At 47.2% G+C, this 14,575-nt stretch overlaps 1 long non-coding RNA gene across 1 annotated transcript in view; it reads right to left on the bottom strand.

The window, feature by feature from the left end:
- LOC144827335 (uncharacterized) overlaps positions 1 to 14,575 on the bottom strand; it is a 108,870-nt gene that overhangs the window by 16,419 nt on the left and 77,876 nt on the right. Inside the window, exon 2 of the long non-coding RNA XR_013610143.1 lies at positions 1,897 to 2,013. This is a non-coding gene — a long non-coding RNA (uncharacterized LOC144827335). The remainder of the gene's footprint in view (positions 1 to 1,896; positions 2,014 to 14,575) is intronic.

Genomic DNA, 14,575 nt, shown 5'->3' with positions numbered 1-14,575 from the left:
CTGACTCACACCACTGGGGTTGAAGCGCTACATAAAAGAGGTTAATATTGCTGAGGGCTCCTGTATGGTTGACGCGTGGGCACCGGAAGGAGGGTTCTCTGGAATGTGCTATTTTTTTTTACAGTGGTTAGAAACCAGACAAGTGCATTGAAGCGCTACATAAAACAGATTCTCGTTCTCATTATCGAGGCCGTGATGGAGGCTGGCTGAGCTGACGGGCTGAATTGAGCGGTTCCCTGGTACAGTCTCAGTTGTCTTGTGCTGCCGCTGCCTCTCCCGCGAGCTCCACTCTAGCGCTGCGCCTGCACCTCTGGGCGCACAGTGAGGCTGGTCTGCAGATGGCACGTGCAAGGGAAGGAAATGCGAGTTTCTCTCTGGAGCCACGAGGAACTCGGAAAAAGCGGCGGAGGTTGTATGACTTTAACAGGGGGAAAAGCATCCACGTGGGTGGGACAAAGTTCAGCGGAAAGGGGGTGCAGCAGGCTGCGGCGGTGCTGTCTGTCTGACAACGGGGGTGCAGGAATTGAGCCGATAACCATTTACCTTCTAGTCTACCCTATTAAGCAATCCATTATTTGATGGCCGCCTTGTATGGGGCACACTTTGAAAAGGTGTTTTTACTTTGTTAAAGTGACGATTTGTCGGAACCCCTTTGAGGAATGGTGGCGCCCACTTCACGTAGAATTAGCACAGTGAAAGCGATCCGAGGCGCTAGCAAATCTTTCCCAAGAATATAATCAGACCGTCTGATTATAGTCTTGGAAAAAGCTTTGCTAGCGCCTTGGATCTTTTTCACTTCAGACGCCCCGCAGGATGCCAGGGACATTAAAGGTGGCATAAGAGCGGCCGGAACCGACCGTGCATAACTGTCACTGCACCAGCCCTCCCATGTCATTTAACGGATTTAATTTTACTCAATGAAGCAGCAGACAGTAAATTGTATCCATTTAATCCAGGTAAATTTTATCCTTTCAACCCTGTTAATGAAAAGTGTTTTTTTCTCTTCTTTGCTTATGATACGGGTGGATGTTAGGACGTGTCTCCACGTTACCCGAACCAGCTTTGAGAAAAATCAGCACAGCGCCGAGCAGGGACGTTTCCGGGCTCTGGTGGTAATCCCAGAGGACCAGTCGCTAATGGTTTATGTAGTATGTTAAAAATAGTCTTTTAGGAATTGAAACTAAATTTTAAAATTAATCATAATAAATAATGAGGCAAGTTCAATTAGTTTCTTAAAGAACAAATTACCAGTTACAAAAGCAACTGGAAATGTATCCATAGTAGTTCGTACCCCATATGCCTTCACCTATATACAATGGTGATAGATGCGGTGAAATGGTCACCAGGGAGTGTGGCACACACTGCTTCGATGCGAAAACGTTTACATCCCTTCTACACACCAAGATCCCCCCACCTCCCAACAACACAACAATTGAACACAACATATTTTCGTCGCAGGTTCGGCTCTTCAATCAGTTTTCCTTCCCACGGTGCAGACATGAAGAGTTAATGCGCAGCAACAAATAATAAGTGGGATGCAAAGGCAAAGATTCACAGTCGTTTTCGTTTGATTTTATTGAAGAATACAAACTTTGCAGTTGTGGGCTTCCAGCGAAAAAAAATCAAACATTAAAGAAAGAGTGCCAGCGAAAGAGTGGCTTTACTTCTCTAGCGCTACGGGCTGAACAAATCGCCTCTATGCGCTATGAGAAGACCTACTCAGGTCGGTCCATGTGTTTCTCGGGCTCGGTGTCTTGAAGTGGGGTACAGACTGTGCACATACAATGCGCTCCCTTCTCATTCGGGCATACTGTGGAAACCTCCCCTTGTGTACAAAAATATAAACCGTGCAGGGGACTTCAGTACCTCGTGTTAACGCCCCTTTGCTATACACACCTTATCTTTGATCGTGACAACCTCCCGTGTAGTTGCAACAAACACTCGCAGCGCTCTGGGCTCCATGCGACGAGAAGACGCCAGCGCGTTTGGCCCATTTGGTAGCTTCGCGGCGCTCTGAAAAGAAAAAAAAGATTCCGTGGTGAACATGCAAACTCTGTTAGACCTCTATTAAAAGAACGAGGCGGCCACAGAGAGCACCTAGGCCAGAGTCTTGTATGTATGTATACATCAAGGGAATTGTTAACGCAGATGTATATTCAATTCACATCTTTTTCCAGAAGACATATCCACATCGCATATTGTAAGAAACCATACGAGAACATTAGATTCTCTGTCTCTGGGTTCACTCTGTAATCCTCGTGCGCCTTTCCCCACAGGCTTTGAATTACTCGGGGGCATATTATCAAGTAACGGAGTTAAAATTATCGCCGCTTAAGCGGTAGAAAACTATGGGCTTGATAATAGCCCTTGAGAGTTCCAATAGAAACCCATGTGTTGGTGTCAACTTATCATATTAAGGTCATATTATTAAGCAGTTTTCTGCCGCTAAAGCGGCGATAATTTGAACTCCGAGCTTGATCATATACCCCCAGGTTTCCGGTGTCAGTAGCAAGGCAGGAACTGCACAGAGGTCATGATCACCGCTCCAGCGGTGCTCGGCTGAATCCAGCATTTCATGAGGTCATTCATGTGTTGCTGCAGTGGACGGTGACACCGCTGCACGGGAAGGGAGGCACTGGAAGATGCGAAGAGTAACGTGGGCTCCCAGATGAAGCCGAGCACGTGGCCCCCGCCCTCGGAGGGCTGTAGATACCCCCTATCACCGTGTGACCTTGATAAGCCGCACACGGTGAAGGTGACTGTGAAGGAGAAAGGGAGACGGGCCCGGAGCCTGCGCCACTTAGCGCTCTTATCAGCCGGGCCCAGCTCGCCAGCGCTGTGGAAAGTGCCCCCAGTTACACAAACACCGCGGGGGCAAGAATGTCTCCGCGCGCCTCGAGCCGAGATAGCGCCTTCCCTCCCGGAGACAGCGAAGCCGCGGGGAGCGGAGTCTCGTCTGCTACCCTTCTTGAGGGCGGCCCGCTGGGGCACCGCTAATGTGGCGCTGCACCTCCGTGCACCCGGCAATAGTACTGGGACTTACCTCGCGGTCCTCATGGCAAAACTACCGGGACTTACCTCAGGGTACCAGGCAAAACTAACGGGACTTACCTCAGGGTATCAGGCAAAACTAACGGGACTTATCTCAGGGTACCAGGCAAAACTAACGGGACTTACCTCAAGGTACCAGGCAAAACTAACGGGACTTACCTCAGGGTACCAGGCAAAACTAACGGGACTAATCTCAGGGTACCAGGCACAACTAACGGGACTTATCTCAGGGTACCAGGCAAAACTACCGGGACTTACCTCAGGGTACCAGGCATAACTAACAGGACTTATCTCAGGGTACCAGGCAAAACTACCGGGACTTACCTCAGGGTACCAGGCACAACTAACGGGACTTGTCTCAAGGTACCAGGCAAAACTATCGGGACTTACCTCAAGGTATCAGGTAAAACTAACAGGACTTACCTCAGGGTACCAGGCAAAACTAACGGGACTAATCTCAGGGTACCAGGCAAGACTAACGGGACTTATCTCAGGGTACCAGGCAAAACTAACGGGACTTACCTCAAGGTACCAGGCAAAACTATCGGGACTTACCTCAAGGTATCAGGCAAAACTAACGGGACTTACCTCGGTATCAGGCAAAACTAACGGGACTTACCTCAGGGTACCAGGCAAAACTACAGAGACTTACCTCAAGGTACCAGGCAAAACTATCGGGACTTACCTCAAGGTATCAGGCAAAACTAACGGGACTTACCTCAGGGTACCAGGCAAAACTAACAGGACTAATCTCAGGGTACCAGGCAAAACTACCGGGACTTACCTCAGGGTACCAGGCACAACTAACGGGACTAACCTCAAGCTACCAGGCAAAACTAATGGGATTTACCTCAGGGTACCAGGCAAAACTAAAAGGACTGACCTCAGGGTACCAGGCACAACTAATGGGACTTACCTCAAGATACCAGGCAAAACTACCGGGACTTACCTCAGGGTACCAGGCAAAACTAACGGGACTTACCTGAAAGTACCAGGCAAAACTAATAGGACTTGCCTCAGGGTACCAGGCAAAACTAACAGGACCTATCTCAGGGTACCAGGCACAACTAACGGGACTTATCTCAGGGTACCAGGCACAACTAACAGGGCATACCTCAAGTTACCAGGCAAAACTACCGGGACTTACCTCAGGGTACCAGGCAAAACTAACAGGACTTACCTCAGGGTACCAGGCAAAACTAACGGGACTTACCTCAGGGTACTATGCAAAACTACTGGGACTTACCTCAAGGTACCAGGCAAAACTACTGGGACTAACCTCAATGTATCAGGTAAGACTAACGGGACTACCTCAAGGTACCAGGCACAACTAACGGGACTTACCTCAAGGTGCCAGGCAAGACTAACGGGACTTACCTCAGGGTACCAGGCAAAACTAACGGGACTAATCTCAGGGTACCAGGCACAACTAACGGGACTTATCTCAGGGTACCAGGCAAAACTACCGGGACTTACCTCAGGGTACCAGGCACAACTAACGGGACTTATCTCAGGGTACCAGGCAAAACTACCGGGACTTACCTCAGGGTACCAGGCACAACTAACGGGACTTATCTCAAGGTACCAGGCAAAACTATCGGGACTTACCTCAAGGTATCAGGTAAAACTAACGGGACTTACCTCAGGGTACCAGGCAAAACTAACGGGACTAATCTCAGGGTACCAGGCACAACTAACGGGACTTATCTCAGGGTACCAGGCAAAACTACCGGGACTTACCTCAAGGTACCAGGCAAAACTATCGGGACTTACCTCAAGGTATCAGGCAAAACTAACGGGACTTACCTCAGGGTATCAGGCAAAACTAACGGGACTTACCTCAGGGTACCAGGCAAAACTACCGGGACTAACCTCAAGGTACCAGGCAAAACTATCGGGACTTACCTCAAGGTATCAGGCAAAACTAACGGGACTTACCTTAGGGTACCAGGCAAAACTAACGGGACTAATCTCAGGGTACCAGGCACAACTAACGGGAATTATCTCAGGGTACCAGGCAAAACTACCGGGACTTACCTCAGGGTACCAGGCACAACTAACGGGACTAACCTCAAGGTACCAGGCAAAACTAACAGGACTTACCTCAAGGAACCAGGCAAGACTACCGGGACTTACCTCAAGGTACCAGGCAAAACTACCGGGACTTACCTCAAAGTACCAGGCAAGACTACCGGGACTTACCTCAGGTTACCAGGCAAAACGAACGGGACTTACCTCAGGGTACTAGGCAAAACTACTGGGACTTACCTCAAGGTACCAGGCAAAACTACTGGGACTTACCTCAATGTACCAGGTAAGACTAACGGGACTACCTCAAGGTACCAGGCACAACTAACGGGACTTACCTCAAGGTCCCAGGCAAGACTAACGGGACTTACCTCAAGGTACCAGGCAAAACTAACGGGACTTACCTCACGCCACACCTGCAAAGCCGCGGGGCAGACTGCAGCACACCCCCATTGAGAAGTGTTTTAAATATTGACGTGATATCCAATAATTGTCAAAAGCACAAAATAGACTATTTTTATTCATTTCCTCTTTGATACATTTAAAGTGTATTACTTTTGTGCAGCAGCCGCCTTGTTCTTCTGGTACTGAACAGCAGCCAACATGCGTGTCGTCCTTTAAGTTGGACTCTGACAAAGCTGTAAAGTGTAAACAAGCAACAGGGAATACTTTATTTAAAAAAAAATATGTATATATATGGCATGTATTTACACGTATACATCATCTTTGTTCCCATCGTTATCACATGGTGTATCGAGAAATATCTACTCTTTCTCTCCTTCGGTACAAAACATAAACAAGCACTGGCAAAGCCAATAGGTCTAGCCTATGAGACCCTAGGTGTTGCTAATGTTTCTTAGCTGTATGTGACTGCTGTGTAGCACGGTTAAAAAAAAGTGAAGAAGTGTCCACCCATCATTTTCTGGGGCTGTGCATTTTTCCAGCACACAAGCATGCACCTAAAAAAGGACAGTTCCTTTTTTTCCAGTACAAGATGGATAGATACATAAAACATAAGTAGCGCAAAAGCACGTTTTAAAATCATATCGCGAAAGTGCTTAAAAACAATTATGAGACGGTTAAGCGGGTAGCGGAAGGGGGTGGGTTGTCTCAAGAAACATGGCGGACTAAGGTGAGAGACAACAGCAGCAAAGAAGAAGCAACATGGCGGTCAGGGAGACAAGCGACACGAGAAAGAACATGGGGGCAAAGGGAGTAACACATGAGAGAGCACTGTGGCGTGCAAAGCTGACAAGGAAGACATCATCCATGTCATGTGCATCTGTCCTAAATTAAAAGATTTTAGGTACAATCTATTACGTCCCTCCTTCAAATCATATGGCTTTCGGACATGCAGGCGGGCTGTTAAATTGTGTTTTAACCCCACTAAAACAAAATTAAACTGTTGGGTCGTAAAGTTTTTTGAATTAGTAGAAAAAAGACACAAGAGCACACTGGGAATGGACCAAAAAAAAAACAGACGTTTGATGACCTCAAAACATTTTATGGACAATTATGAACTGAGATTAAGTAAACTAGTAAAACTGAGGAAATTGCGCATTACACATTTTAAACAATTTTTAGCAACGTTTTATTGTTTTGTAAAGATTTTAATTAATCGTGCACAAATAAACAAATTACTTACTTATTTACTTACTCACTATAGCGTGCAGGGGGGAGAAGCACACAGGTGAGATAGAGCAACACACGTTCGAGTGGGGGAGAGGAGCACATAGATAAAACAGATCTAATAGAAATGGGGGGAGGGGGGAGGACATGAGGGAGACAGCTGGAAAACACATGTATACTATTGGAGTGCTTAAATAAAAACGAGTTATTCCCTAAAAGTGGGCGGAGGAAGCACAGAAGCCACTCAATCAAAGAGGTGGTAAAGAGGCTAGATTCCATGGGAGGGACACACACAATATGGACAGACTGAAACAAGGAAAGCCATCCAATAGAAAGCTAGCATTGAGAGTAATAGTAGGGCTTACCAATGGTAAGCTGTGGGTGGGCTTCAAGCCCTTTTATCTTCTTGAAGCCCACAATATGTCTTTCCCAACCACAGACTAAAAGTCGTTTTGGGCCCTGTAGTCAGATGAATCATCCAGCATGTTTCAGTCTCCTATAGGGCCATTGTTGGACCAGATGAGCTGAGGTTTGTGCCTGGTGCGCAGTTTCCTGCACGTCCAGGACCTTTGTCCCAGTACACTCTACACACAGTGCAAAGTATTCTGTGCTTCAGCCTGGATTCCGCAGGAAGCCAGCAAAGAGCGTTCAAGGACTGGCTCTGCGTGATTATGCCACTGTAGGTGCTGGCACAGTTTTGACTGCCGATTTTGGAAAAAGGGGGTGGTGATGGACAGAGTTTCTGAATGATGCAGAATACTCTTACCAAGTCAAGAGATCATGGTTTTAATCCATCACCTGTTTTTTAGCTCATTGCACCATCCCAGCTCAGAACCTGGCTATATGCAAATTAGTCTGTTCCTGTCCCAGTGCATGATGGGAACAGGGCAAACCAAACTACCAAGCCAATTCTTATACTGGGAAGGAGACAAGCTTCCGGGGACCGGTTTCTGGCATCACAGCCTTCGTCGGCCCGGCTTGCTTGAATCCTGATGGTGCAATGAGCAAGGGACTCACGTCTGAGTATACCCTCCCACACATAGTGTGGATAAAATCGATTTTGGAAAAAGGGGGTGGTGATGGACAGAGTTTCTGAATGATGCAGAATACTCTTACCAAGTCAAGAGATCATGGTTTTAATCCATCACCTGTTTTGACTGCCTGCACTTATACTGTCTGTTCGTACCTCATAGTGGGCCCAGATATCTGCTGAACTATCTCAGAGGGCACCCGGCAAAGCACCAGGTACATACCTCAGAGTATACATCTGGAACAGTACCTCAGACACACATTTTGAGTGGACCCTGCAAAAGTGCTCAGATTCACCTGAGAGGGCACTCATGAACTACTGGGACTTACCTCAAATGACACTCAGCAGAACGAAAGAGACTTACTTGACAGGATACTTCAGAATCAATGCACCAGTCCAACAGCACTGTTTAGCATTTACGTCAAAGTGCACACAGCAGCCAAATTGGGACATACCCGAGAAGCACACAGCACAACTACTGAGACTTACCTCAGACCACACCCGGAGAAACTGCTGGATTAAACTTACTTGGTGTCAAGGGCACTGCGTTGAATTGGCTCAGGAGCTACCTGACCGACTGCGCATCCGGTACCTATCCCCCCTGGCCAAAATAATCAAATCTTACAGCTTTGATACAGAGTTGTATGCTGACGACACCCAATTATTAATCACCCTTGGTCCAGAACCCACCTCTAAGAAACTCAAATATAAACAATGTATGACAGACATTAAGGATTGGATAACCACCAATCACCTCCAACTTAATGCCGGAAAAACTGAGATCTTACTCTTCGGAAAGGCCCAACAGCTGTGGACCAACGATTGGTGGCCCTCCACTTTAGGGCCCTGCCCTCCACCTAAAAAGGCAACACACAATCTTGGCGTGATACTAGACACCAAACTTTCAATGTCTGACCATGTCAATCAGGTAGTAGGTACATGCTATGGGCTAATGCCTAGCCTGAGAAAAATATTTAAATGGATACCACTCTCACGTATGCCATTAGTGCAGGGATTAATCATCAGCTGCCTTAACTATGGCAACGCCTTGTTGGCATCCTTTAATGAAGCACACCTAACAAAACTTCAGGTCCTACAGAATACTGCAGCCATACTAGTCCTTAAACCCCCCTCCCCCCAGTTCGCCCTCTGCCCCCAGTCTGAAGTCCCTCCACTAGCAGCCCATTAAACAAGCATTTGCAATGCAATAGGTCTCGCATTATGAAAGTTTGAGCTATTGGTCTTGTAAATGACAATTTTTTTATTTGTGTTGATTTTGAAAATAGCTAAATTAATAGCTTTGTCATTTTCGATGCCAATAGTTATAACTTTCGCACATGTGACGACTATAGCATTTGTAATGCAACATGTTTTGTATTTACATGACTTAGATGTATTGATATTACAAATAGCAACGGCTTTTAATTTTTTAAAATAATTAATACTTAAATAAAAGTGATTGTAATTTATATTGGCAATAGCTTAAACTTTTGTAAATAACGTTTGTGAAGATTATGTTCAGTGTATTTTATTGTGATGAAAATCCAAGAACAGAAGTGAAATAACATCTTTTTGTGACATTTGTAATAAAGCTTGAAACATTGAGAGAACATAATTGAACCAGTTGTTGTTGAATGGTTGCACAGATTGATGCTGGGATTGCGCTGAGTGATGCTGGGATTGCGCTGAGTGGTGCTGGGATTGCGCTGAGTGGTGCTGTGGTGGTGCTGAGTGGTGCTGTGGTGGTGCTGAGTGGTGCTGTGGTGGTGCTGAGTGGTGCTGTGGTGGTGCTGAGTGGTGCTGTGGTGGTGCTGAGTGATGCTGTGGTGGTGCTGCTGCTGAGTTCTCTCTGCAACTGCACTCTGCAACTGCACTCTGCAACTGCACTCTGCAACTGCACTCTGAATCTGCACTCTGAATCTGCACTCTGCACTCTGAATCTGCACTCTGCACTCTGAATCTGCACTCTGCACTCTGAATCTGCACTCGGAATCTGCACTCTGAATCTGCACTCGGAATCTGCACTCTGAATCTGCACTCTGAATCTGCACTCTGAATCTGCACTCTGCACTCTGAATCTGCACTCTGAATCTGCACTCTGCACTCTGAATCTGCACTCTGCACTCTGAATCTGCACTCTGAATCTGCACTCTGCACTCTGAATCTGCACTCTGCACTCTGAATCTGCACTCTGCATCTGTACTCTGCATCTGCACTCTGAATCTGCACTCTGAATCTGCACTCTGAATCTGCACTCTGCATCTGCACTCTGCATCTGCACTCTGAATCTGCACTCTGCATCTGCACTCTGCATCTGCACTCTGCATCTGCACTCTGAATCTGCACTCTGAATCTGCACTCTGAATCTGCACTCTGAATCTGCACTCTGAATCTGCACTCTGCACTCTGAATCTGCACTCTGAATCTGCACTCTGCACTCTGAATCTGCACTCTGAATCTGCACTCTGAATCTGCCCTCTGAATCTGCACTCTGAATCTGCACTCTGCACTCTGAATCTGCACTCTGCACTCTGAATCTGCACTCTGCACTCTGAATCTGCACTCTGCACTCTGAATCTGCACTCTGAATCTGCACTCTTAATCTGCACTCTGAATCTGCACTCTGAATCTGCACTCTGCACTCTGAATCTGCACTCTGAATCTGCACTCTGAATCTGCACTCTGCACTCTGAATCTGCACTCTGCATCCTGCACTCTGAATCTGCACTCTGCACTCTGAATCTGCACTCTGCACTCTGAATCTGCACTCTGCACTCTGAATCTGCACTCTGCACTCTGAATCTGCACTCTGAATCTGCACTCTGAATCTGCACTCTGAATCTGCACTCTGAATCTGCACTCTGCACTCTGAATCTGCACTCTGAATCTGTACTCTGAATCTGCACTCTGAATCTGCACTCTGCACTCTGAATCTGCACTCTGAATCTGCACTCTGAATCTGCACTCGGCACTCTGAATCTGCACTCTGAATCTGCACTCTCGACTCTGAATCTGCACTCTGCACTCTGCATCTGCACTCTGAATCTGCACTCTGAATCTGCACTCTGAATCTGCACTCTGCACTCTGAATCTGCACTCTGAATCTGCACTCTGAATCTGCACTCTGCATCTGCACTCTGAATCTGCACTCTGCACTCTGAATCTGCACTCTGCACTCTGAATCTGCACTCTGCACTCTGAATCTGCACTCTGAATCTGCACTCTGCACTCTGAATCTGCACTCTGAATCTGCACTCTGAATCTGCACTCTGCACTCTGAATCTGCACTCTGCACTCTGAATCTGCACTCTGCACTCTGAATCTGCACTCTGAATCTGCACTCTGCACTCTGAATCTGCACTCTGCACTCTGAATCTGCACTCTGAATCTGCACTCTGAATCGGCACTCTGAATCTGCACTCTGAATCTGCACTCTGAATCTGCACTCTGCACTCTGAATCTGCACTCTGCACTCTGCACTCTGAATCTGCACTCTGAATCTGCACTCTGCACTCTGAATCTGCACTCTGAATCTGCACTCTGCACTCTGAATCTGCACTCTGAATCTGCACTCTGCACTCTGAATCTGCACTCTGAATCTGCACTCTGAATCTGCACTCGGAATCTGCACTGTGAATCTGCACTCTGCACTCTGAATCTGCACTCTGCACTCTGAATCTGCACTCTGAATCTGCACTCTGCACTGTGAATCTGCACTCTGCACTCTGAATCTGCACTCGGCACTCTGAATCTGCACTCTGCACTCTGAATCTGCACTCTGCACTCTGAATCTGCACTCTGCACTCTGAATCTGCACTCTGAATCTGCACTCTGAATCTGCACTCTGAATCTGCACTCTGCACTCTGAATCTGCACTCTGCACTCTGAATCTGCACTCGGCACTCTGAATCTGCACTCTGCACTCTGAATCTGCACTCTGCACTCTGAATCTGCACTCTGAATCTGCACTCTGCACTCTGAATCTGCACTCTGAATCTGCACTCTGAATCTGCACTCTGAATCTGCACTTTGAATCTGCACTCTGAATCTGCACTCTGAATCTGCACTCTGAATCTGCACTCTGCACTCTGAATCTGCACTCTGAATCTGCACTCTGCACTCTGAATCTGCACTCTGAATCTGCACTCACAATCTGCACTCACAATCTGCACTCTGCACACTGCACTCTGCACACTGCACTCTGCACTCTACATATGGTATGTTATGCTTACATACGTTCCATATATTATCCATGTATATGCCACATTTAGTTAAGAATATATGTTCTGTTTAGTTACATTACTTTGTTTGTATTCCCTTTTATGCTGCTCTAAAGTTATTTCAATGGGTGAAATGCGGAGCCTGGCCGAGAGTAACAAGGCAGTGCTGGGAGGGGGGCTGCGCACCAACTGAAGTGCTCTGGTTGCACGGCCTGCGGCCGTGTGAAGTGATAAGCCTTTGAAGTATGTAAAGGCTGTGTTTGCGGGGAGAGAGAGGGGAGGTGCTGGTGTGGGAGGAGTGCTTCTACGGCCTGGGGGAAGCTGGCTGGGGAGGGGGAGGAGAAATGAATGTAAGGCTGTGGGGAACAGAGTTTATGGCCCAAAAGCGCGTGCCTGTGGCCACGTGAACTTCAAGAAAACACCAAGGAACGAAGCCCTTGGTTTGAAGAGGATTTCGAGCACTTGAATTCTCGCTCCTCAATGTGCTTGGGCGCATTTAAGGTCACTTGACCTAAAAACGGATCACCTTTAAAATATGCCGTCTCGTACATAACACCCTAAACAGAAATGGACCTCACTACCTTGCGCAGAAACTAATCATGTATCAACCCTAAAGAACCCTCCGCTCAACCAGCAAACATCTCCTAACCATACCAAAGACCCGCACCGTGAAATATGGCGGCAGATCAATCTCCATAATCGCCCCCACAATCTGGAACAGGCTGCCCATACACCTCAAAACAGAAAGAAATACTGTAGGTCCCTCAAAACCCTATTATTCTAACTCCCCTCGCCCTCAGTTCGTCCGCTCTTTTACTTACTGTGATCACTAGTATCAACGTTATGAGACCTAAGGGTGATATATGCGCTTAACAAATGTCAAATAACAATAACAACCTGAAGCCGCATCTACTATCTATGCCATACATTAAAGGACACCCACCCCATCAACACTACTGGGGCTTACCCTGAGAGTACACTCTGTCTGGGAATTACCTGAGAGTACAGTCTGTCTGGGAATTACCTGAGAGTACACTCTGTCTGGGAATTACCTGAGAGTACACTCTGTCTGGGAATTACCTGAGAGTACAGTCTGTCTGGGAATTACCTGAGAGTACACTCTGTCTGGGAATTACCTGAGAGTACAGTCTGTCTGGGAATTACCTGAGAGTACACTCTGTCTGGGAATTACCTGAGAGTACACTCTGTCTGGGAATTACCTGAGAGTACAGTCTGTCTAGGAATTACCTGGGAGTACACTCTGTTTTGGAATTGCCTGAGAGCACAGTCTGTCCTTGACTTAGATGAGAGTAAACTCGGTCTGGGATTTACCTGATAGTACACTCAGTCTGGAAATTATCTGAGTTCACACTCAGCCTGGGACATACCTGAGAGTACACTCAGTCAGGGGCTTATCTGAGAGTTAACACAGGCTAGGACTTACCTGAGAGTTCACTCTGTCACTTCTGCACCCCTACCATCTGGGATTTACCCGAAAGTACACTCAGCCTGGGACCTACAGGAGAGTACACTCCATCACTTCTGCACCAGTACCGCCTGGGACATATCTGGAAGTACACTCTGTCTGGAACATATCTGAGAGTACCCTCTGTCTGGGAATTACCTGAGAGCACACTCTGTCTGGGACTTATCTGAGAGTGAACTCGGTCTGGAACATACCTGAGAGTACACTGAGTCTGGGACTTACCTGCGAGTACACTCAGTCTGGGACTTATCTGAGACTTATGTTGGAATTGAAAATGTTATTGCCCCCTTGCTCATGCTATATACTGTGTTAAGTTAGCATTCATGGTGCAATTTTATTAGTAGCCACCATTCTGCTCTATGATTGAAGCTAAGCTCCTGCCTCATTTTGCATGCCTCAGCAGAAAACTGTTTCCATGCATCTTTGCTCGTGTTTCTTCAAGGCTGATTTCAGCTGCACTAATGAATGTACTCTCTATTGTTGCATACCGTAGCTGTTAGATAGGCTAATTCCCATCTTCACTCCAACGGCGAGAAGGGGTGAAATGGCCTTGAAGTCAAGATAACATGTCCCCGGTCCCAGGACTGCAGCTCATCCTTCTGTGCTTCCTTAGTTTGTTTGTGCCTGGACTGGAATTTTTCAGTCTGGGTGGGTTCTTTGGGGTGTAGAATTATATAACATCTTGTGTTATTTTGGGGGAGTCAGTCCCTCAGCAGCTATCTCATGAGGCTGGTTAGACTGGACTCTGCTGCAGCGCAATTACTAATAAACAACTTGGTTTGGATTCTCTACTGCTTCACCGACTTCATTTCTTGGAAGGCTGAGAGGTGGTTGCAAGTGACCAGGGTGGTCCAATTCGGGTCACTTCCTTCAGTTGGCGCCCGAACAGGAACCCACCAGGTGGCCAATCCTTGCCCGCAAACCGGTGTGGAGAACGGGGCTGCGTCAGGTCAGATGGGCGGATCGAGGATCCACACAAGACAGAGCTTAGTTCTTGCAGCTGCCCTGCCTGTCTGATTGGGCAGTGCCTCACCCAGCGGTCATCCTGGCTGGGTCCTGAAAGGCGAAACCATTGGATCTGACCATTTGGTCCGAAGAGTCGGTAGTAGAGAAAAACTTTATTCGACCTGT

This window comes from Lissotriton helveticus, chromosome 4_1 (assembly GCF_964261635.1).
Source record: "Lissotriton helveticus chromosome 4_1, aLisHel1.1, whole genome shotgun sequence".
NCBI lineage: Eukaryota > Metazoa > Chordata > Amphibia > Caudata > Salamandridae > Lissotriton > Lissotriton helveticus.
This window is presented reverse-complemented; position numbering and strand designations above follow the sequence as displayed.